We start from the raw sequence: 22,583 nt of genomic DNA on the forward strand, positions 1-22,583 counted from the left end.
TGTTATACTTGTGGTGATCTGAGGCACATTGCTAGATTCTACCCTATGTCTCAGGGCAGCATGCAGTAGCAGGGTTCTCGTGCTATGGTTCCAGCACCGGTTGTTTTACCGCCTACTCAGCCAGCTTGAGATAGGGGTCATGCAGCTAGAGATGAAGGTCAGACTGTTAGAGGTGGAGGTCAGTCCGTTAGAGGTTGAGGCCAGGCCGTTAGAGGTTGAGGCCAACCAGTTAGAGGCCGTCACAGGGACGCAGTTCAGAGTTGTGGGGCCCATCCCCGATTTTATGCTTTTCCAGCTAGGCCTGAGGCTGAGTCATCCGATGCTGTGGTTACAGGTATTGTTCCAGTTTTCCATAGAGATGTTTCAGTTCTATTTGATCCAGGATCTACTTATTCCTATGTGTCCTCTTATTTTGCTTCATATCTAGTGATGCCTCGTGATTCTCTGATTGCTCTTGTGTGTGTGTCCACTCCGGTAGGATATTCTATCGTGGTAGATCATGTCTATCATTTGTGTGTGGTTACTATTGGGAGTCTTGAGACTAGTGTGGATCTTTCACTTCTTGATATGGTAGATTTTGATGTCATCTTGGGAATGGATTGGCTGTCACCTTATCATGCTATATTGGATTGTCATGCCAAGGCGGTGACCCTAGCCATGCCGGGGTTACCTCGATTAGAGTGGGAAGGAACTCTTGGTCATTCTACCAGCAGGGTTATTTCTTATATGAAGGCTCGGCGTATGTTCGAGAAAAGGTGTCTAGCCTATTTGGCTTATATTCGCTATCCCAGTGCGGAGGCTCCTTTTATGGACTCAGTACCAGTTGTTCGTTAATTTCCAGAAGTATTTCCTGCAGACTTGCCCGGGATGCCACCCGACAGAGATATTGAGTTCTGTATTGATTTAGCTCCGGGCACTTAGCCCTATTTCTATCCCACCATACCGTATGGCCGCGCTAGAGTTGAAAGAATTGAAGGAGCATTTACAAGACATGCTTGATCAGGTATTCTTAGACCCAGTGTCTCGCCCTGGCGTGCACCAGTATTATTTGTAAAGAAGAAAGATGGTTCAATGCGAATGTGTATAGATTATCGGCAGTTAAACATGGATACTATCAAGAACAAGTATCCACTGCCAAGAACTGATAACTTATTCGATCAACTTCAGGATGCCAAGGTGTTTTCAAAGATAGACTTGAGGTCTGGTTACCATCAGTTGAAGATTAGGTCATCTGATGTCCCTAAGATAACTTTTCGGACTCGGTATGGGCATTACGAATTCCTAGTGATGTCATTTGGGTTGACAAATACCCCAACAATATTTATGGATTTGATGAATCGGGTGTTAAAGCCCCATTTGGATTATTTTGTGGTTGTATTCATTGATGATATCTTGATTTAATGCAGCAGTCGAGAGGAGCATGAGCAGCATCTTCAAAGTGTGCTTCATACTTTAAGAATAATCAGTTATATGCCAAATTTTCAAAATGTGAATTTTGGTTAGACTCAGTTGCCTTTTTGGGGAATATTGTATCGGCAGAAGGCATAAAAGTGGATCCTAAGAAGATTGAGACTGTTCAGAATTGGCCTAGACCTACTTCAGTAATAGAGATCAGGAGTTTCCTAGGTTTGGTAGGTTATTATCGTTGGTTCGTGGATGTGTTTTCATTTATAGCAAGCCCATTGACCAGAATGACCCAGAAAGTGTTCCATTCGGATGGTCAAACGAGTGTGAGTTTAGCTTTCAGAAGCTCAAGACTGCTTTGACTACGGCGCTAGTGTCGGTATTACCCACATATTCAGGATCGTATACGGTGTATTATGATGCATCTCGCATTGGGCTTGCTGAAGTATTGATGCAAGATGGCAGGGTGATTGCATATGAGTCACGACAGTTGAAAGTTCATGAGAAGAATTATCCCGTTCATGACTTAGAATTGGTAGTCATTGTCCACGCTTTAAAGATTTGGAGACATTACCTTTACGGTGTCTCGTGTGAGGTACTTACTGATCATCGTAGCCTACAGTATCTGTTCATGCAAAAAAATCTCAATTTGAGGCAGAAAAGACGGCTGGAGCTGTTGAAAGATTATGATATCGCTATTTTGTATCACCCCAGAAAGGCCAATATGGTGGCTGATGCTTTGAGTAGAAATGTTGTGAGTATGGGCAGTCTTGCATATATTCCGGTTGGTGAGAGACCGTTAGCTGCAGATGTTCAGACTTTGGCTAATCAGTTCGTGATGTTAAATGTTTAGGAACCCAGTCGGGTTCTAACATTCACAATCGCTCGGTCTTCTTTATATGAGCACATCAGATAGCGACAGTATGTTGATCCTCATTTACTTGTCCTTAAGTACACGGTGCGGCACAGTGATGCCAAACAAGTTGTTGTGGGGGAAGATGGAGTTCTGCGAATGCAGGGTCGTATTTGTGTGCCTAATGTGGATGGGCTTCGTGAATTAATTCTGGAAGAGGCCCATAGTTCCAGGTATTCTATTCATTCAGATACTGCCAAAATGTATCAAGATTAATGGAAACATTATTGGTGGAGGAGAATGAAGAAGGATATAGTTGCATATGTAGCTCGGTGTCTGAATTGTCAGCAAGTTAAGTACGAGCATCAGAGACCTGGTGGTTTGCTTCAGAAGTTAGAAATTCCTTAGTGGAAATGGGAGCGTATTACTATGAATTTTGTTGTTGGGCTTCCACGGACTCAGAGAAAATTTGACACAGTTTGGGTAATTGTGGACAGGTTGACCGAGTCAGCACATTTTATTCTAGTGGCAGTTACCTATTCTTCAGAAAGGTTAGTTGAAATTTATATTTGTGAGATTGTCCGCCTTCACGGTGTGCCCGTGTCTATTATTTCAGATCGAGGTACGCATTTTACCTCACACTTTTGGAGGTCTGTACATCGTGTGTTAGGCATGCGGGTTGAGTTGAGTACAACATTTCATCCACAGACAGATGGACAGTCAGAGCGCACTATACAGATATTGGAAGATATGATTCGCGCCTATGTATAATAATAGCTATCTGTCGAGCATTCAGATGCATCCATATGAGGCATTATACGGAAGGCGATGTCGTTCGCCAGTTAGCTAGTTTGAACTGGGAGAGGCTCGGTTGTTGGGTACAGATTTGGTACAGGATGACTTGGATAAAGTCAAAGTTATTCAGGATCGACTTCGCATAGCTCACTCTAGGAAACAGAGTTATTCCGACTGTAAGGTTCGTGATATTGCATTTATGGTTGGAGAGAGAATATTGCTCTAGGTTTTACCTATGAAAGGTGTAATGAGGTTCGGAAAGAAAGCAAAGTTGAGCCCTAGGTATATTGGACCCTTTGAAATTCTTTAAATGGCGGGTGAAGTAGCCTACAGGCTTGCACTACCACCTAGTTTATCAGCGGTTCAGCTGGTGTTCCATGTGTCTATTCTTCGGAAATATCATGGTGATCTGTCCCATGTGTTAGATTTCAGCTCAGTCCAATTGGACTAATATTTGACTTATGAAGAGGAGCCGGTAGATATTCTAGCCCGGCAGGTCCGACAGTTAAGGTCTAAGAGTTATCCTTCAGTTCGGGTACAATGGAGAGGTCAGCCGGTAGAAGCATCTACCTGGGAGTCCGAGTTGGACATGCGGAGTAAATATCCACACCTCTTTACCAGCTCAGGTACTTTTTCTAATTCCAATCGAGAACGAACGCTTGTTTTAGGGGTGGGGAATTTGATGACCCGAAAGGTCATCTTTAAATTTAATAATTATTTCAGTGTTCTAAGACCGCGAAAATCACTATTCATCAATTCCTTGACTTGTGTGCGCCGTCCGTATAATTTTTCGGAGAGTATTTATGTGAAAAATTAATTAAAATGGGAAATAGAGCCTTAAAACTCAATTAAGTTGACTTTGATCAATATTTTGAGCAAACAGACCCGGATCAGTATTTTGACAGTTCCGGTAGGTTCCTATCGTGATTTGGGACTTGGAAGTATGCCCGAAATTTAATTTGGAGGTCCCTAGCTCAAGGTATGGCAATTTAACGGAAACTAGAAATTTAAAGGCTAAAGATTTTCAAGTTTGACAACGGAGTTAACTTTTTGATATCGGAGCCGAAATCCGATTCTGGAAATTTGAATAGCTCCGTTATGTCATTTATGACTTGTGTGAAAAATTTAAAGTTATTCCGGATTCATTTAACATGTTTTGTCACAATTTTTGTAAATTGAAAAGTTTCAATCTCAAAAGTTCGAATCGAGGTGTGAATGTTGTTATTTGATATGATTTGAGACCCCGAGTAAGTTTGTGTTTTGTTTTAGGAGTTCTTGGTATATTTGGTTGAGGTCTCGGGGGCCTCGGGTGAGTTTCGGAGGGTTAGCTGATCGAATTTGGACTTAGAAGAAAATCTGAAGGTTTCTGCCATCTGATGTAATCGCACATGCGGAATATCTATCGCATGTGCGAGCTCGCAGAAGCGAGCCTTTCATCGCAGATGTGGGACTGGGCTGCCTTGAGGTCTTCGCAGGTATGGCCATTTTTGCGCAAAAGCGCGACCGCAGATGCGGTCCTAAGTTTCGCAGATGCGGACACATGTTGGGCAAGCCATTTCGCAGATGCGGAAATGCCCGTGCAGTGTTAAAAACTAAGGCTTCCGAGAGTTTTTCTCATTTTGGTCATTTTGAGCTCGGGTAAGGCGAATGTTTGGGGGGGTTTTCACAGGAAAATATTGGGATAAGTGTTCCTTATCCTATATTAATTATATTTCATGATTCCATACTCATTTACATCATGAATCCGTGAATTTAAGGAAGAAAAATCAGATTTTTATAAAATCTTCCCAAAATGTAAAATGAAGATTTGAAAGTCAATCTGATGTCGGAATTTGGTAATTTTTGAATGGTTGGACTCGTCTCAGAACAGGTGTTCAGATTTGAGAAGTGGGTCCCACTGTTATTTTTAAAATGAATTTCAGATTTTTTTCAGAAAATTTATTAATTCATATGGAATTAATTCCTACGATTTATATTGGGTATATTGAATTGTTTATGATTAGATTTGAGGATTTCAGACACGAATTCGCGAGTCAAAGGTTTATTGAATTCTTGAATTAGGTTACAAGCGAGGTAAGTATCGTGGTTAACCTTGACTTGAGAGAGTAGGAATTATTTGTCTATTTGCTACATGATTTAATGTGCGAGTACAATGTATATGTGAGGTGACGAGTACTTATGCGTTGTAGTTGAGTCAAAGCATGCGGTGGAAATTGTTTACTGTAAATAATTGCCTAATTAATTAAAGATATTCATGTTTAAGTTTATTATTGATTATTTGATCATTATTCGTGAAATTATTATTCATTTAATTATTGTTGATTATTTTGGAAGGTGAAGTCGGTATTTTGGTATTGAATTGATTCATAAGTGTATATCCCGGCATTTAAATACTCTTCCGAATCTATATCATTATTTTCATGGTAAGGAAGAGTGTAATAGCACTAAGGGTGTTGCCATGCCATTGTGAGTGTAAAAGCACGAAGGGTGTTGCCGTGCCATTTATGAGTGCAAAAGCATGAAGGGTATTGCCGTGCCATTTGTGAGTGTAAAAGGACGAAGGGTGATGCCGTATCAAATGAGAGTAAAAGCACAAAGGGTGATGCCGTGCTATTTTCATATTATCATTTGCTCATTTTATTGTTGATACTTTAATTAGCTGTTAAGTGACACCTCTCCTGCTGAAATTACTATATCCTTCCCCTTCGCATGCTCCCTCCCAATTTATAAATTGTTATTTATTGTATTATTGTTACTTCGTATTTGTATATACTTGTACAGGTTGTTTATGTACGTATCTTTTTATAGACTCGTCACTACTTCGTCAAGGTTAAGCTCGGCACTTACCAGTATATGGGGTCGGTTGTACTGATACTGCACTCTGCATTTCTTGTGCAAATTTCAGAGTTGGTCCCATTGGCGTACCGTAGATTTACCCGGATACAGCTTCAAGTGGAGACTTGAGGTATAACTGCACAACGTTCGCAGTTCTGAAGTCCCCTTCTATATTATCTCAGCTGTGTATTATATTTCAAACAACTTGAATTTTATTCAGACTTTTATTTGTATTATTTTAGAATCTCGTGCATTTGTGACTCCAGTTCTGGCATGTTGTTTAGACATCGATATTATTATGGATTATTCACTATATTTCAGACTTTACTTCTGCATTTATTTCTTTGTTATTAATTAATTTAAATTATTTTAAATTGGCTAATATTATTCTAACGTTGGCTTGCCTAGCAAGTGAAATGTTAGGTGCCATCACGATCCCAAAGGTGGAAATTTCGGGTCGTAACATTTCCTTTTCCAATAATCATACTATTGAAAATCTTGAGTCTCAACCCTAAACTATTTTTGTAAATCAAGCAATAGATTCTATTCATCACCATGGTTTGTGGTTGGTGAAGTGGTAAGTACTTTATTTTTTACCAAAAGTCTTGTATTCGAATCTTGGTATAGCTCGCATTTGTTAGGGAGCGTCCTACTCCAAATATGAAACTTCTCTATGAAATTCGAATTTTATCTCAGTCATCCCTAACTCGTATGTAAAGGGTTTTAAACCTAATTTTGGGGAGATCACAACACTTTGGACAACTACATACTGGGATCATATTGGAGTAAGGATTAGAGACTTCTTCTGTCGTACATCTTTTCTTAGTACTTTAATCATTTAAAATACTTGTGAATTTGTTACGATGATTATGTGTAGCTAAGTTTGCTTAGTTCTGAAGTTATGGTTAGCCATTAATATTGATGTTTGATTGTTAACCGAGGCAGTAATATTGAGTTATAATTCACCCTTGATCACCTAACGAATTTTTGTATAAACAACTCTATATACCTGGTATAATTACAAAAGCTTGTAAACAACTCCACGTACCAGGTAAAATTACAGAAACTTTATTAAGGTAGAAAATCAGGTTGTAGAATATTCGAGTTACCTTTTCTACATTTTTATTTTAACCAAAAACACCTAGAGTAGCAATTAACACGAGTAGTAGCAAAAATGCTATAAATCAGGCCAGTCATAACATAAAGTTATTACTTAAACATTAAATTATGTTATGAGCAAATATAATACTTTTGTGACAATCATAACGGAGTGCAAGCTGATCGAGCGGATTAAACACTAATCATAAGGAATGAACCATCCCATATCGAAAAGGGAGGTAAAATGAATGACCATTTCAGACGTACATTTTTGTTGTAACATGATGTCGTGCTATAATTCCATATATTTTGACGTTATTTACCTTATTTGTTTGTTGTTTAGATGTTAATTTGTGCGACAATTGAGCTTAATAGAGTTTATTTTACGTGTAGGAATGCTGGAACGTGAAGTGGATAAAAGTTGCACGAAATGGTACTTCAAAGCTACAAAATGGAGCAATAAAAGAAGACGTGCAAGGCAATAAAAAGTCATGGCCATAAACCGTGCAAGGCTTTGTCCAGGGCCCTGTCATTGGTGCCTCTGACAGTGCCTCGTGGGGTAATGTTGGAACCTCTGACAATGCCCCGCGCAGACGATGCTTATCTGAGCCTCTTTTATTTCCTCATCATGTTTGGACGTGTAGACCTCAACCCTACCATATAATACCTCTTAAATTTAGTTTTTGAAGGGGAGTATTATACCCCATATTTTCGTATATGAAAGTATGCCATAAATAAATTAATGGAAGTTCGGAAATGATATGTTACATTCCGCATTTTCGAACGTTAAAATTTCGTCGTAGGTTAATCGACGCAAGTTCTGGAATGAAATTATTTTGTGATTATAAGTATTATGATATTTTAAAAAAGTGATGAGTAAATTGGTGAAGGTTAGAGGGTAAGCAAATCGAAGGAAATGAATTTCGGCAAAATTTGACATTTTGGGATAAAATATGGCCCGAGCTAAAATATCCGGTATTTATGGACTAATTCCATATAAGGTACCACATGGCCATGATAGTGAGGTGTATAAGGTATGTAAAAATGAGAAATATTTTAAGTAAATTGAGATAATTCCTAATTATGTAGATAATTGGATAATTATTAATTAATGGGGAATTAACAAATTAATTAAGGAATTAAGTGGCTAATGTTGGATAAGCCTAAACTTTTCCCACGTGGCAGCAACACATGATTCTTGAGTGACTCTTGAATTCAAATTTGCAAGATGTCACAATTAATAGGGGTCGGTGCCTAATCATCACTTTATACTACACATTTTCCGTAATTCCAAATCCTTGAATGGTATAGCTCTAACATTTCACGTCAAAATTCCCAAAGCTCTTGAATTGTATAGCTTTAACATTTTCACGTCAAAAAACTTCAGCAAAGTTCATGGATTGCAATAGCAACGTATTGCTTCAAAACATTTCGTACAGAGACCATTTTTACTATAAAGCGTGAAAGTTGTAATTATAATGGAGTACGGTGTAATTGTTTTCAAGAATATCATACGGATTTTTTCCTATTCCGATCTTGCCGTCACGTATTATCCCAATTAACGTGTGTTAGAGAATTTTCAAGAGAATCGACTCAGGTATGTTAAGGCTAAGCCCTTTCTTCATTTTGGCATGATCTCGTAATTACACGAGTTTGATAACGAGGCATAAAGAAAAATTCATATCCCGAAATTTACGTATATTTTCCTAGTCTTGTAAGTTGCAGTATTCTCTTTATCGGAACGTCATATCCAATTGAGTATTTTTCTTTTTTCAGTCACGAGACCAGAAAATCTATATATACAGTATTATAGTATTTTCACTACCATCGAGCTATAATCGATGGGCAGGCCCCTATTGGGCAACCTCTGATCAGATGGTAAGTTATATACCGAGCCTATTGTGGCCGAGCGCCTATGAGCGAACCTAGTTGGCCGAGATGCAGAGCCTAGTATGGCCGAGTGCCTATGAGTGATCTTACTACGGAAGAGTAGTTATATACATATACAGAGCCTTATAAGGCCGGATAACTACTTTACTTACTATATTGAGAAAATATAGTCAGTATCAGCAGGTGAGCATATCTTCTGATTATCTTTGACCCCCAGTTGCTTTCAGTTATTATATTATCAGTTCAGTTTCAGCTTTTAGTATATTGCCTTACAAACTCGGTATATTATTTTGTACTAACGTCCCTTCCTGGGGGCGCTGCATTTCATGCGTGCAGGTTCAGACAGACAGACGGGTAGACCTCCTCAATAGGTGTTGCCCGAGTTCATCTTTATCGGTAAGCTCCCCGTCCTTCGGATTTTCCGGGTCTAGAAGTTTTATGTACATCTTATGTATGTATGTAGATAGGTCATGGGTAGGTCGGGGCCCTGTTCTGATCACAGTACATCCATCAGTAGAGGCTTGTAGACCTATCCTGTCAGTTAGTGCAATATGTTGGGCTTGTAAGCCCTGTACGTATATTTTGTTGGATTGTGAGTTATAGTAGTTATGACGGCCTTGCCGGCCCAGCTTTATGTTAACATTTAGTCAGCGTTAGTCTCTATTCAGTTATATATTTTGCTTCGTAAATTGTCTTGTAATGTGGCCCCTGGCCATGTCCAGAATTCCTGAGTCGTAAGTTGGTACGCAAGGATAGATGAGGCACCGGGTGCCGGTCTCGCCCCCAGGCTCGGGGCGTGACAAAAGTGGTATCAGAGCAGTTCTGTCCTAGGGAGTCTATAAGCCGTGTCTAATAGAGTTTGTTTATGGGTGTGTCATACACCACACTTCTAAACAGGAGGCTACAGGGAATTTAGGACTGTCAACCTTCCTTCTTACTCTAGATCGTGTGGTAGAGCTCAGTTGTAAGAACTCAATTTCCTAAACTCTATCTTATTTGTAATACAACGATGCCTACATTTAGAAAGATGGTCGGTAGGAGATATAGTCGTGGAGGAGTTGAGTAAGAGGAACTCGATTTTTGTATTATGCTTATGATGAGTAAATGTGAGATCTTCAGCAGACCATGCATGTACTAAAAGGTGTAAGGTTCTTGACAAGGAGTTTTAAGGCAAGAATATTTATCCACTATTACAGTAAAAAAGAATAACAGAATCGGAAGGTAGACACAAGTTTCAGCAAGTAAAGAAAGCAAGGTGAAGGAGGGTACGAACTACCCAGTTAATAAAGATTATCATTATTTACCATTCAGGAAGGGAGATATAAGCATTTTGAGTTACCTTCAACAGTGACAGATGTACGTACAATCGGCCACACCGATCTCAGTTATGCCCTATGGGAGCTAACATATATAGTTTAAGAGAAGGACGGGTTATCAGGATCCGCCTGGGGTTAGAGTAACCCAAAATAGGGGATGGATTGGTAGAATTAGTTGACATTTCCGAAGGATAGTGTAAATGTGGTAATGGATCTTCTTATAATGACACCTAGATGATGCACTCTAAAATAGTACAGCTAGTTATGAGTGCTACAAAGATAGGCACTGGAAGCCTGGAAAGGATAAATATTATCTTAGTATGACTCCCGTCCCTAGTAGAGAGATAATGCTAGGAAACCCGAAGAGCCAGTGGATGGAGCAAAGGGGAGCTAAAAGCAAAAGAATATCTTGTTGAAGTTTTCGGAATAAAGTGATAGACATAAATGTTAGCAGGAAATAAGAAGAGAGCTAATGAAGCATTAAGAGTAAGATGTGATACATGGATGACAACGGTAGGTCAAAAAGATGACAGTATTATAGAGTCTATAGTCAAGTAAAGGAAAAGACGAGAGGTAACAGGCCTTGAGACAACAAAAGAGTATAGGCCATAAAGTCATATCCTCACTTCGAAAAATAAGTTCGTGACTCCAACGTAACTACCGGAAGGAAAAGTTAGACTCCAAAGTAATAGGAATCAGTATGGGCTGGTGAACAAGATAAACTAAACGTGAATTAGGGACTGAGTGATTGGATAATACTCGGCATCATGAGAGTTTCATATTTCATTCTGGTGATAATATAATGGACAACAGAAGAAGATTCATCAGAAATTCAGAGAATGGTCATTCAGGAAGACGCTTCCCTAACGCAAGCAATGTGAGCAAAGTTAAGCTTAAGGAACTAAGTGTGCCAGTTACACTAAGTGCCACTCTTGTGGGTAAGGAATTTTATTATCCTTGGTATAGAAAGATTTCCGCAAGGCGAGTAAAGGTAATCGATGAAGTGAAAAGACGCCAAAGATGAAGAGGGAAGATATCTATAGGCAGATCGGCGTCACGCTAAATCTTAGTACTCCCCTAAAGGGGGGAATATGGAGTGATGTGGCATTAAGTCAGAATTAAGTAGTTCTAGTAACTATGGAATAATAAAGTAATAATGCGATAAGACTGAGAAAGGGATACGATTGCACTTATTCAAATCCTATAGATATGCTATAATTCCAGAACATTATACAAACACGACGTCAAGGAAAGGGTTCCTTCCCAGGATGTAATTAATAAATAAGGAGCCATTGCGAAAGGTGAGTTAAGACAAATGAAATAAACCAAGAAAGATTACGCAGAACATTGATATGAGAATGGGACAACAAGTAGTTGGTAGTTGATTCAGGAAGAGCCTAATTATGGCTAGACAGGAGGTTACAGATGAGTCAGCAGATCGTGCAAGATAAACGTAGTAAAACCCAATATAGTGAATTCAGCTTCGCAATAGTGTCATTGTAATACTTGAGAAAGATTCAGATAGGAGTTGGGGTAGTTAAAGGTACCGTATGAGTATTACGGGAATAAAAGAGAATGCCACAGGGAAGACATTCAAGATATTAGTTCAGAAGCAAACCTACAAGAACAAGGGCATGGAGGTAAGTAACTACGGATAATTATAGGCAAGGAAGGACATCGAAAGGTCCGTCGAGTATACAATGAAATAAGCTCACAGCTTTACAAGAATCAGAAGATCCTCCCTAAATATTACAATGAAAGACTAGCTGAGAAAGTAAGGAAGAATGCTTCAACCTAAGCTCAGTAACCTAAGGAGGAAATGGTCTTATAACAACAGTGTATGCACTCCATAAACAATGGCACCTACCATGGCTAATGAACGGGAAGTAAAATCAGAAGTGATATTCAAGATCATAAGGGTTGTATGGAATTCCAATATGTGTGGGCACTAAGGTAAGCTAAGTATGCACGTAACAAGGGGCCAGAAAGACCAGGAAAAGTAATTGCTTACATTTAAAGAAAGCTGAGAAGGAACGAAAAAAATTATTCGATTATTGACCCAGAGTTAGTTATGTTATGAACACACTTAAGAGTTCGGAGTTTTTTACATACAACATATATGCTGACAATCATACGGACGTAGAAGACTCCGGTATAAGTTAAAAGAAAGAATTAAGTCCAGGTCATAGGCAAAGGATTGAATTGTTAAAGGATTATATCATGGATATTCCATAGAGTCCATGTAAGGTTAAAGGAATAAATAATACCATGAGCCGCAAATCGGAAGATAGCTTAAGCCTACATGAAAGTTAATCAGAGGTAAGTGGAAACTAAAGAGTTACACCAACTAAGTAAATCAGGAGCCTGATTATTGGACCAAGAAAATTATAGATCTCGTGATTGAGAACATTGCAGGATCACTCTTAAATATCAGAGGTATAAGAGAGATAGTAAAGTAGCCATATTCTATAACGGCTCTACGATAAAGCCAGTTAGAAGATTACCGGCCTCATAAGAAGTTAGTATGAATCTCTCACGAGATTGTGTAAAGAGGTGCATGCATTATAATAGAAGTTTAAGACGTGGATGTGAATTATACCTAGGTGGAGGGGAGGTTATGAAAGAGATATATGATGTGACGTGAGACTTTAAGGTAAGTAAGTTAAAGGTGGACAATGTACGAGATACTAAAAAACAGATGGTTGTGAATAATCCGTACTTCAGATAGAGGGCTAGAAGCGTCGGAATCCAGTATCCAGGAATAATAGCAGTGTCATTAGTGACATACCTTCCAGCCCATGGTTTCTAAGTATCTAGAGGTCTAGTTAAGAGAGTAAAGAAGAGTTAGAGACGATGACGTGTCTTGCTTGACGTTTTAGAATAACATAAGAAAATTTATGGTGTAAGCAAGTTGAAGGAAGGTTGCGAGTAGTATAAATAGATATGTATAGGTCGCAAGCAAAAGTATGAGGTGAGATTAGGCCATCATTCTTAAGATGAACAAGTAATGAGGAAGCATTAAAGGACTTAGATTTATACATACGGGATAAGTAACAAAAGTAACCTGGACTTCGGTAGTAAACCTCAGTAACGATAAATCAAAGTAAGAGTTATGGTATAGTATGACCTACTTAGATGCAGTAAAGTCATACGAATAGATAAGCGGATCTATGAAATAAGGTATAACAATATCCGTAAGTTTGACAAAGTACCGAGCAAAGAACTTCAGTATACCTACAGGTGCCCAGAGGGACATTTTAGCAAGCTCTGTATATGTTTGCGAAATGAGGCCTAGAGATTGTCTAAAAGCTGGAGGAAAGAGGAGAGAAGAGTCGCATAGGCGCACATACAAGGAAAAAGTCGTACATACTGCGTGATAAAAGATAGAAACAATTACGAGATTGGAAGGATTCCGACCACAAGTCGTGGTGTGAGAAAGTGGCCTAAAGGGAGGAATGTCTGGCCTATGGAATTATTTATAAAACAGTTGCCTAAATGGCAAGAACAATATTAAAGTATCCACAAGAGCTAGGGGTTATGAGAATGATAAGTGCATCAGTCAACATTCGAGGACGAATGTTCCAGAGAGGGGAATGATGTTAAACCCCATATTTTCGTACATGAAAGTATGCCATAAATAAATTAATGGAAGCTCAGAAATGAGATGTTACATCCCGCATTTTTGAACATTAAAGTTTCGTCGTCGGTTAATCGACGCAAGTTCGGGAATGAAATTATTTTGTGATTATAAGCATTATGCTATTTTAAACAAGTGACGAGCAAATTGGTGAAGGTGAGAGGGTAAGCGAATCGAAATAAATAAATTTCGTTGAAGTTTGACATTTTGGGATAAAATATGGCCCGAACTAAAATACCCGGTATTTATGGACTAGTACCATACAAGGTACCACATGGCCATGATAGTGAGGTGTATAAGGTATGCTAAAAATGAGCAATATTTAAAGTAAATTGAGATAATTCTTAATTATGTAGATAATTGGGTAATTATTGGTTAATGGAGAATTAACAAATTAATTAAGGAATTATCTGGCTAATGTTGTATAAGCCTAAACTTTCCCCACGTTGCAGCAATACATGATTCTTGAGTGACTCGTGAATTCAAATTTGCAAGATGTCACAATTAAGAGGGGTTTGTGCTTAATCATCACTTTATTCTACACGTTTTCCATAATTCCAATCCTTGAATGGTATAGCTCTAACATTTCACGTCAAAAATACCAAAGCCCTTGAATTGTATAACTTTAACATTTTCACGTCAAAAAGCTTCAGCAAAGTTCATGGATTGAAATAGCAACGTATTGCTTCAAAACATTTCGTACAGAGACCATTTTTAATATAAAGTGTGAAATTTACAATTATAATGGAGTACGATGTAATTTTTCTCAAAAATATCATACGGATTTTTTCCTACTCCGATCTCGCCGTTACATGTTGTCACAACTAACGTGTGTTAGAGGGATAGTCAAGAGAATCGACTCAGGTATGTTAAGGCTAAGCCCTTTCTTCATTTTGGCATGATCTCGTAATTACACGAGTTTGATAACGCGGCATAAAGAAATATTCATATCCCAGAATTTACGTATATTTTTCTAGTCTTGTAAATTACAGTATTCTCTTTATCGGGATGTTATATCCAATTGAGTATTTCCCTTTTTCCAGTCAAAAGAGTAGAAAATCTATATATACAGTATTACAGTATTTTCATTACCATCGAGCTATAATCGATGGACAGGCCCTTATTGGGCAACCTCTGATCAGATGGTAAGTTATATACCGAGCCTATTGTGGCCGAGAGCCTATGAGCGAGCCTAGTTGGCCGATATACAGAGCCTAGTATGGCCGATTGCCTATGAGCGAGCCTACTACGACAGAGTAGTTATATACATATACCGAGCCTTATAAGGTCGTACAACTACTTTACTTACTATATTGAGAAAATAGAGTCAGTATCTGCAGATGAGGATATCTTCAGATTATCTTTGACCCCCAGTTATTTTCAGTTATTATCTTATCAGTTCATTTTTAGCTTTCAGTATATTGCCTTACATACTCGGTACACTATTTCTTACTGACGTACCTTCTTGGGGGCGCTGTATTTCATGCGTGCAGGTTTAGACAAACAGACAGGTAGACCTCCTCAGTAGGTGTTGCCCGAGTTTAGCTTTATCAGTAAGATCCCCGTATTTCGGAGTTGCCGGGTCTAGAAGTTTTATGTACATCTCGTGTATGTATGTAGATAGGTTATGGGTAGGTCGGGGACCTGTTCCGATCATAGTACATCTATCAGTAGAGGCTTGTAGACATATCATGTCAGTTAGTACAGTATGTTGGGCTTGTAGGCCCTGTACGTCTATTTTGTTGGCTTGTCAGTTATAGTAGTTATGACGGCCTTGCCGGCCCAGCTTTACGTTGACATTTAGTCAGCGTTAGTCTCTATTCAGTTTTATATTTTGCTTCGCAAATTATCTTGCAATGTGGCCCCCTGGCCAAAGTATGACATTATATGTCCAGAATTCCTGAGTCGCAAGTTGGTACGCAAGGATAGATGAGGCACCGGGTGCCGGTCGGGTGCTGGTCTCACCCCAAGACATCTTTGGAGAGGCAAATGGCTACAGAACACTCTGGAGAGCGGATCACAAGAGTTTTTCTCTCCGTTCTTCTTTAATATGTAGTTTAATGCTTTTGAATATGACTATGATTATTATACAATTATGAGTAGATAAACTCTCAAATCTAGGGTTTGATGGAATATTTGTGCGGATGAATTCTTCTTAGGTTTTATTATAATTTTGCCTTTGAATTTTCCTACTTGTTCACCTACGTGTTTATTGTTGTTGATTGAATGTCCATCAATTGACTGCGCCTATTTATTATGTATTGCTTAATAAAGAGTGCATATTTAGTTTGTTGTCGAACAATGTCACTCCCAAGGTATATGAAAGATCAATACGGCGGGTTTAAAAGTGAGATTAGAGATAACGAAGCTTTGGCGTGATCATAGTGAGCGGTGAAAACGTGCGAGCTAGTGTAATTCGAGAGAATATGACTAGTAAATTATTATAGTTGCTCGAGAGAGAATTACGATAAGTCTAATGCTCATGATCAGTAGAGAAAACTTAAGCGAAATTGTAGGAGACGTAGCGGGAAGGATTCCGACTATTGGAAAAATCATAACTCTAGGATTTTCTAATCTTGTCTCCAATCCTTAGTATCCTATTTATTAATTCACTACTTTAGTTTGTTAGTTAATTAGTTAGACATAAAAATCTTAATATTTATAACTTAGGAATTGTTCGAGCTTGTCTTCTTAGTGATAGTAAACAATTGCAGCTAAACTTTAGTTCCCTGTAGGATTTGACTCCGGACTTTTAGACCGGATTATATTTAAAGGGACCGCTTATCCTTTTTAGTACTAGAGGTGGGCATGATCAAATTTTGGCGTCGTTGCAGGGGAACTAGCAGTGTAGTTGAGCCTTATACATATTGTGAAGGAAACCACCCTGGGCAAAATTTTCAAAACGTTCATGAGAGCGAGTTATGTGCACCAACTTAATATTATTTGTGGAATGTGTGTGGTGGTCAAAATGGTCACTTTCATGGTTGTGCTTATATTTCTTATCCTTCCCCAACCTCTTACTATGATAGTTCTACTTTTTCTTATGAAGTGAATAGGAACAAAGGACCCAAGGATGATGACCTGAAAGAAATCAAGGACATGCTAAGGTACCTTGTGGGAAATAATAATGAGACACAACTGCAGATACAAAAGCAAGAGGCAACTATTCGCAACATGGACGCTTAGGTGAGTCAAATAATTGAAGCTTTTAATGCTCAACAAGTTAATAGTATGGATAGTAGCCAGGAACAGTGTACTTTAGAGACAGAAATTGAGGTGCCAATGGAGGGGTCCAGAGTCGAACACCAACACTCAATTCAGCTAGAATTTGATGATGTAAATATTGAAGAAATGATACTCGAGTCTGGCAAGGACATTGAGGATACAAATTTAGTTGACTCTAGTATAATTTGTGTTGAGGAGGCTGCAAATCTTGAAGTTCAGGTATTTGAGTGCGTCGAACCTCATTCCAAACACTTCTTTACATTATGTTCGGATGGTGAAATGAGAATGGATCTTTATGAGAATAAAAAGGAGTCAAGGGAAGAGGTAGATGGGCCTTATATTTTGATATTTTTAAGGCCGTCTAAGCAAGGTGACACTCCTCGGTCGAGCGCCAAAAGATGCATGAGAGTTTACTTAATTTTTGGCTCACAAGAATTTGTACCGCCCCAGGAGCATCATCATAAGATTGAATCAAAACTTGGGGTTCAATTCATAAGTTCGAGATGGAGCCAGAAAGTGGTTCACGTCGTATCGCGACGTTAAATCAGGCACTTGTTAGGAGGAAACCCAACTTTACCGCTTTCTTTTATTTTTAGTTTTTTTAATTATTTTCTTATTTTATTATTTTTGTAGTGTCGTTTTTGATTTTATAGGAGCATGGTAAGCATAGCTATTGGAAGGATACAACAGTAAGCCAGATGGTTAGAACTAAGTGTGGGCTACCCACACAAAGGGAATTACTTGGGAGAATGTAACGACTCGGCCAGTCGTTTTGAGTATTACAGCCCTATTCCCCAATTTACTGCTCAATTTGTACTTTATTGTTGTTATATGAGTTGTCAGGGTAATTGGTTTGGGTCCGGTGAGGTTTTGAGATAAATTGAGACACATGTTAATAATGTGTAAATGACCCTGAATTTGAATTTTTATGGTTCTATTAGCTATGTTGAGTGATTTTGGACTTAGGAGCATGTTTGGATTGTGATTTGGAAGTCCGTAGTGGAATTAGGCTTAAAATGGCGAAAGTTAAATTTTTGGAAGTTTGACCGGGAGTGACTTTTTGATATCGGGATCGGATTTCAATTCCGGAAGTTGGAGTAGGCCCGTAATGTCAAATGAGACTTGTGTACAAAATTTGTAGTCAATTCGGATCTATATCATAGCAAGGTATCAAGTGAGGATGAGTAGAGAAGCAAGAAATGGAAAAGAAAACCACTAGGAGCATGCTAAAGTCCGTGCAACGCGCGGATTGTTTCACGCCAGCCCTCTCAGCAACATTGACAAAAAAGTGAAGTACAGAAGTTGGCGCTGGCACTGGCTCGCTACCCCCACCTGAACCCTTTTTAAGTACTCACCTTGGAGGTTCATTTCCCCCATTTCACTTGGACGAATTTTAAAGCTCTTCTCCACCCTCTCAAGACCACCAACTCCTCTCTACTTCAAGGTAAGCGATCCTCATTATCTTGGTATGAAATTCCATCATTTCTACACTAGTATTAATGAAATCTACACATAAAATACTTAGATCTTCAAGAAATTTCTTCAAGAACCCAAATGAGGGTTTTGAAAGATTTCTTCCCAAAAGGTAATCTTACACCCTTATACTTACATGTATGGATTTCTTATGGGAATATGAGTATGAATTAAGTATTGTAACTCATGGTATGGTGATTGGAAGCCATAAATTCCCAATTTAAATACATAACCATGGTAGAGACTGAAAGGTGATTAATTGATGTAAATTTTGTTGGTTGGGTGTGAATGGTTGGTCACACATATGATGTTGGGAGTATATATTGTTAAAAAATAATGGTGGGATGAATTGTTGGTAAATGGTGGTAGTTAGATGAACTAATTCTATGGTTAAGGGATGTATAGATTTTTGTTTACTAGGTGTTTGATGAATTATCTAAATGGCCTAAACTATGAAATTGGCTACTAATGTTGGTCCCTTTGGATATTGATATTGTAGATTAAAGTTGCTTAGTGTCGTGGATCGTTGTAGTATCATTAAGGGGCGAATTTCAGTTTAGGATCATTGGCTTTGAATTGAGGAGACAGGAAGGCGTTGAGAGGCGGATATGCACGGAATGAAATTTAGGAGCATTGTTTAATTTCTTGACATTGGATTCAGCTTGCTCAAGGTAAGTAACACTTCTAAATTTGGTGCTGAGGGTATGAAATCCAAGATTATGTGTTATATGATCAGGTTTGAGGTGATGCACATGCTAGGTAACAGGCGTGTGGGCGTGCACCGTAGGAATTGTGACTTGGTCAAATTCCATGGAACTATGTAGTTGATTAATCTATTGTTATCTGTACATTCTCTATGTAGCAGAGAAATTAATCCACAAATCATGTTTAGATTATGTGTCGGCACTGTAGAGATCCACAGAGGTCGTGTACATGTTGAATTATCTGCTAAATTATGGTTTTGTACTCAGTCACAGTTTATTTATTTATTTTATCTTAGTCTCTATTGTTCATTATTGATGCATCATATCATTGTTGTTTGGGCTTATTTTCATGATTATTGAGAGCCTGAGAGATTGGATAGATTAATGACTGAGTGAGGCAAAGGGCTTTATTGTGAGATATTATACTAAAGCACGTGAGTTGTCCATGCAGCATGTGAGTTGTCCGTGCGGATCTATATATTATACTATAGCACGTGAGTTGTCCGTGCAGATTATAGCGCTTCGGCAAAAGGAGCCCCTCTAGAGTCTCTACACACCCCCAGTGAGAGCAGGTATCTACTGATTGCGAGTGCTGAGTGTTGAGCTAGTGGAAGGGCTGAGTGACTTTTGTCCTGAGATGATGCTTTTGATTTCATTATTGTTGCAATTCCGCTGTCATATATCATTGTTTTGAAATTTGTTGAGAGATATTATCTTATGTTTCAGTTGAACATGACATGAAATTACTGTTTTGGCCTTAAATGTTAAACTTGAAAGCATGCCTACCTTATTATGTTAGAAATTACTGTAATAGGACTCAGTTGTGAAGCTCGTCACTACTTTCAGTTCTTTATTTAGTATTGTTACTTGCTGAGTTGGTTGTACTCATACTACACCCTGCACTTCGTGTTCACATCCAGGTATTCCCGGACACAGTGATTGTTGATTTCTTTGCACAATTGATTATCCGGAGATTCCGAGGTAACTATCAGTGTTTCGCACACCTTGTATCTCCTTCTGTATCTTCTTGATTGCTGTATTTTGTCTTAGACTATTATAGACCATGTTTTCCAGACTTGTGAGGTATAGATGCTCATGTACTCTGTGACACCCCGATATTTGGGCATTCCGCATTATATTTTTGATTTTCTGTCTCGGTTATGTGAACTTTTACTACTAAAACTGCTTTAAATGCATTCTTGCTAAAAGTGTTGGAAATATTTCGGAGAAATCGGCTTGCCTAGTACCACGTTAGACGCCGTCACGATAGGTTAGGATTTTGGGTCGTGACAAGTTGGTATCAGAGCCTTAGGTTACATAGGTCTCACGAGTCATGAACAGGTTTAGTAGAGTCTTGCGGATCGGTACGGAGGTTGCTGAACCCTTAGGAAAATTTCCCTTTCTTGTAATAAACCGTGCTTGAAGGTCCAAAAATGAGAAAATCATGGACCACTCTGTTTTTGTACACTGTCCAGAGGTTCCGCACCTGTACACTTTTTAACCGCTTCTGTGAATTTTACTATATTCCGGCATTATCGCTTCTGTGATCCGCAGGTGCGTGTCGGCACCTGTGATATTCCTTCCGCATCTGCGCTCCACAGTCACCAGCCCAACCTCCACTTCTGTGCATCCCAACTCGCACCTGCGAGCTCGTTTGTGCGAGTTTTCTGTCCGCTTATGCAGACCTTGCGCACCTCCAATGCCCATTGCACTTCTGTGTGCTCGCACCTGTGAGCCAAGTTCCCCAGGTGCAATTGAACTAGAAGGCAGAAACTTCTACAGTCTTCCAAATTCAAAAATCGTTTCGTTAACCATCCGAAACTCATCCGAGGGCCTCAGGACTTCAACCAAATATACCAGCAAGTTCTAAACATCATACGAACTTAGTTGAGTCTTCAAATCACATCCAACAATGCTAAAGACACGAATCACACCCCAATTCAAGCCTAATGAACTTTGAAATTTCCAAATTCTACAAACGACACTGAAACCTATCAAATCATGTCCGATTGACCTTAAATTGTGCACACAAGTCATAAATGACATAACAGACCTATTCAAATTTCCAGAATCGGATTCCGACCCCGATATCATAAAGTCAACCCCCCCGGTCAAACTTTCCAAAAATTCAACTTTCGTCATTTCAAGCCTAATTCCACTACGGACCTCTAAATAATTTTTTGGACATGCTCTTAAGTCCAAAATCACCATACGGACCTGTTGGAATCATCAGAATTCAAATCCTAGATCGTTTACACATAAGTCTACATCCGGTCAACTTTTCTAACTTAAATTTTTTATTACGAGACTAAGTGTCTCCTACTGGCTCCACATCATAAGTCAAATTACAGTCCAAGTGTACTGTAATGAAATCCAAAATATAAGATAGATCCCTGACATAATTTCAAAGCATGGATACATGAAACACTGGATGAACACCTGATAAAATAGGTGGCAAAGAAAGTTCATAAGCCACCTCTCCAATCTTCTTAAGTATCTCAAAAGGCCCAATATACCGATGGCTCAACTTGACCTTCTTCCCGAACCTCAACACACCCTTCATGGGTGAAATCTTGAGCAGAACCTTCTCTCCAACCATGCAAGCAACATCACGGAACTTCGTATCGGCATAACGCCTTTATCTAGACTGAGCTATGTGAAGCCATTCCTGAATCACTTTGACCTTCTCTAAAGCATCTTGAACCAAGTCAGTACCCAATATCCTAGCCTCACACTGCTCAAACAAACCCACTGGAGACCGACACCATCTCCTATATAAAGCCTCGTACGGAGCCATCTGAATACTCGATTGGTAGCTGTTATTGTAAGAAAACTCCGCGAGTGGCAGAAATTGATCCTAAGAACCCCCAAAGTCTATAACACAAGCGCGTATCATATCTTCCAATATCTAAATAGTGCACTTGGATTGTGCGTCCGTATGAGGGTGAAATGATGTACTCAATTGAACCTGTGTGCCTCATTCTCGTTGTGATGTAAACTGCGTGCCTCGATCTGAAATAATGGACATTGGCACATTGTGTAGATGGACAATCTCGCGGATATAAATCTCAGCCAACTGCTCCAAAGAACAATTAGTACCAACTGGAATAAAATGCGCAGATTTGGTCAATCGGTTTACAATCAACCAAACAACATCAAACTTCCTCAAGGTCTGTGGGAGTCCAACTACAAAGTTCATGGTAATACGCTCCCATTTCCACTATGGAATTTCAAGTCTCTGAAGCAATCCACTCGATCTCTGATGCTCGTACTTCACCTGCTGACAATTTAAACACCGAGCCACAAATCCAATTATATCTTTCTTCATTTGCCTCCACCAATAGTGCTGCCTC

The sequence above is a fragment of the Nicotiana tomentosiformis genome, chromosome 11 (assembly GCF_000390325.3).
Source record: "Nicotiana tomentosiformis chromosome 11, ASM39032v3, whole genome shotgun sequence".
NCBI lineage: Eukaryota > Viridiplantae > Streptophyta > Magnoliopsida > Solanales > Solanaceae > Nicotiana > Nicotiana tomentosiformis.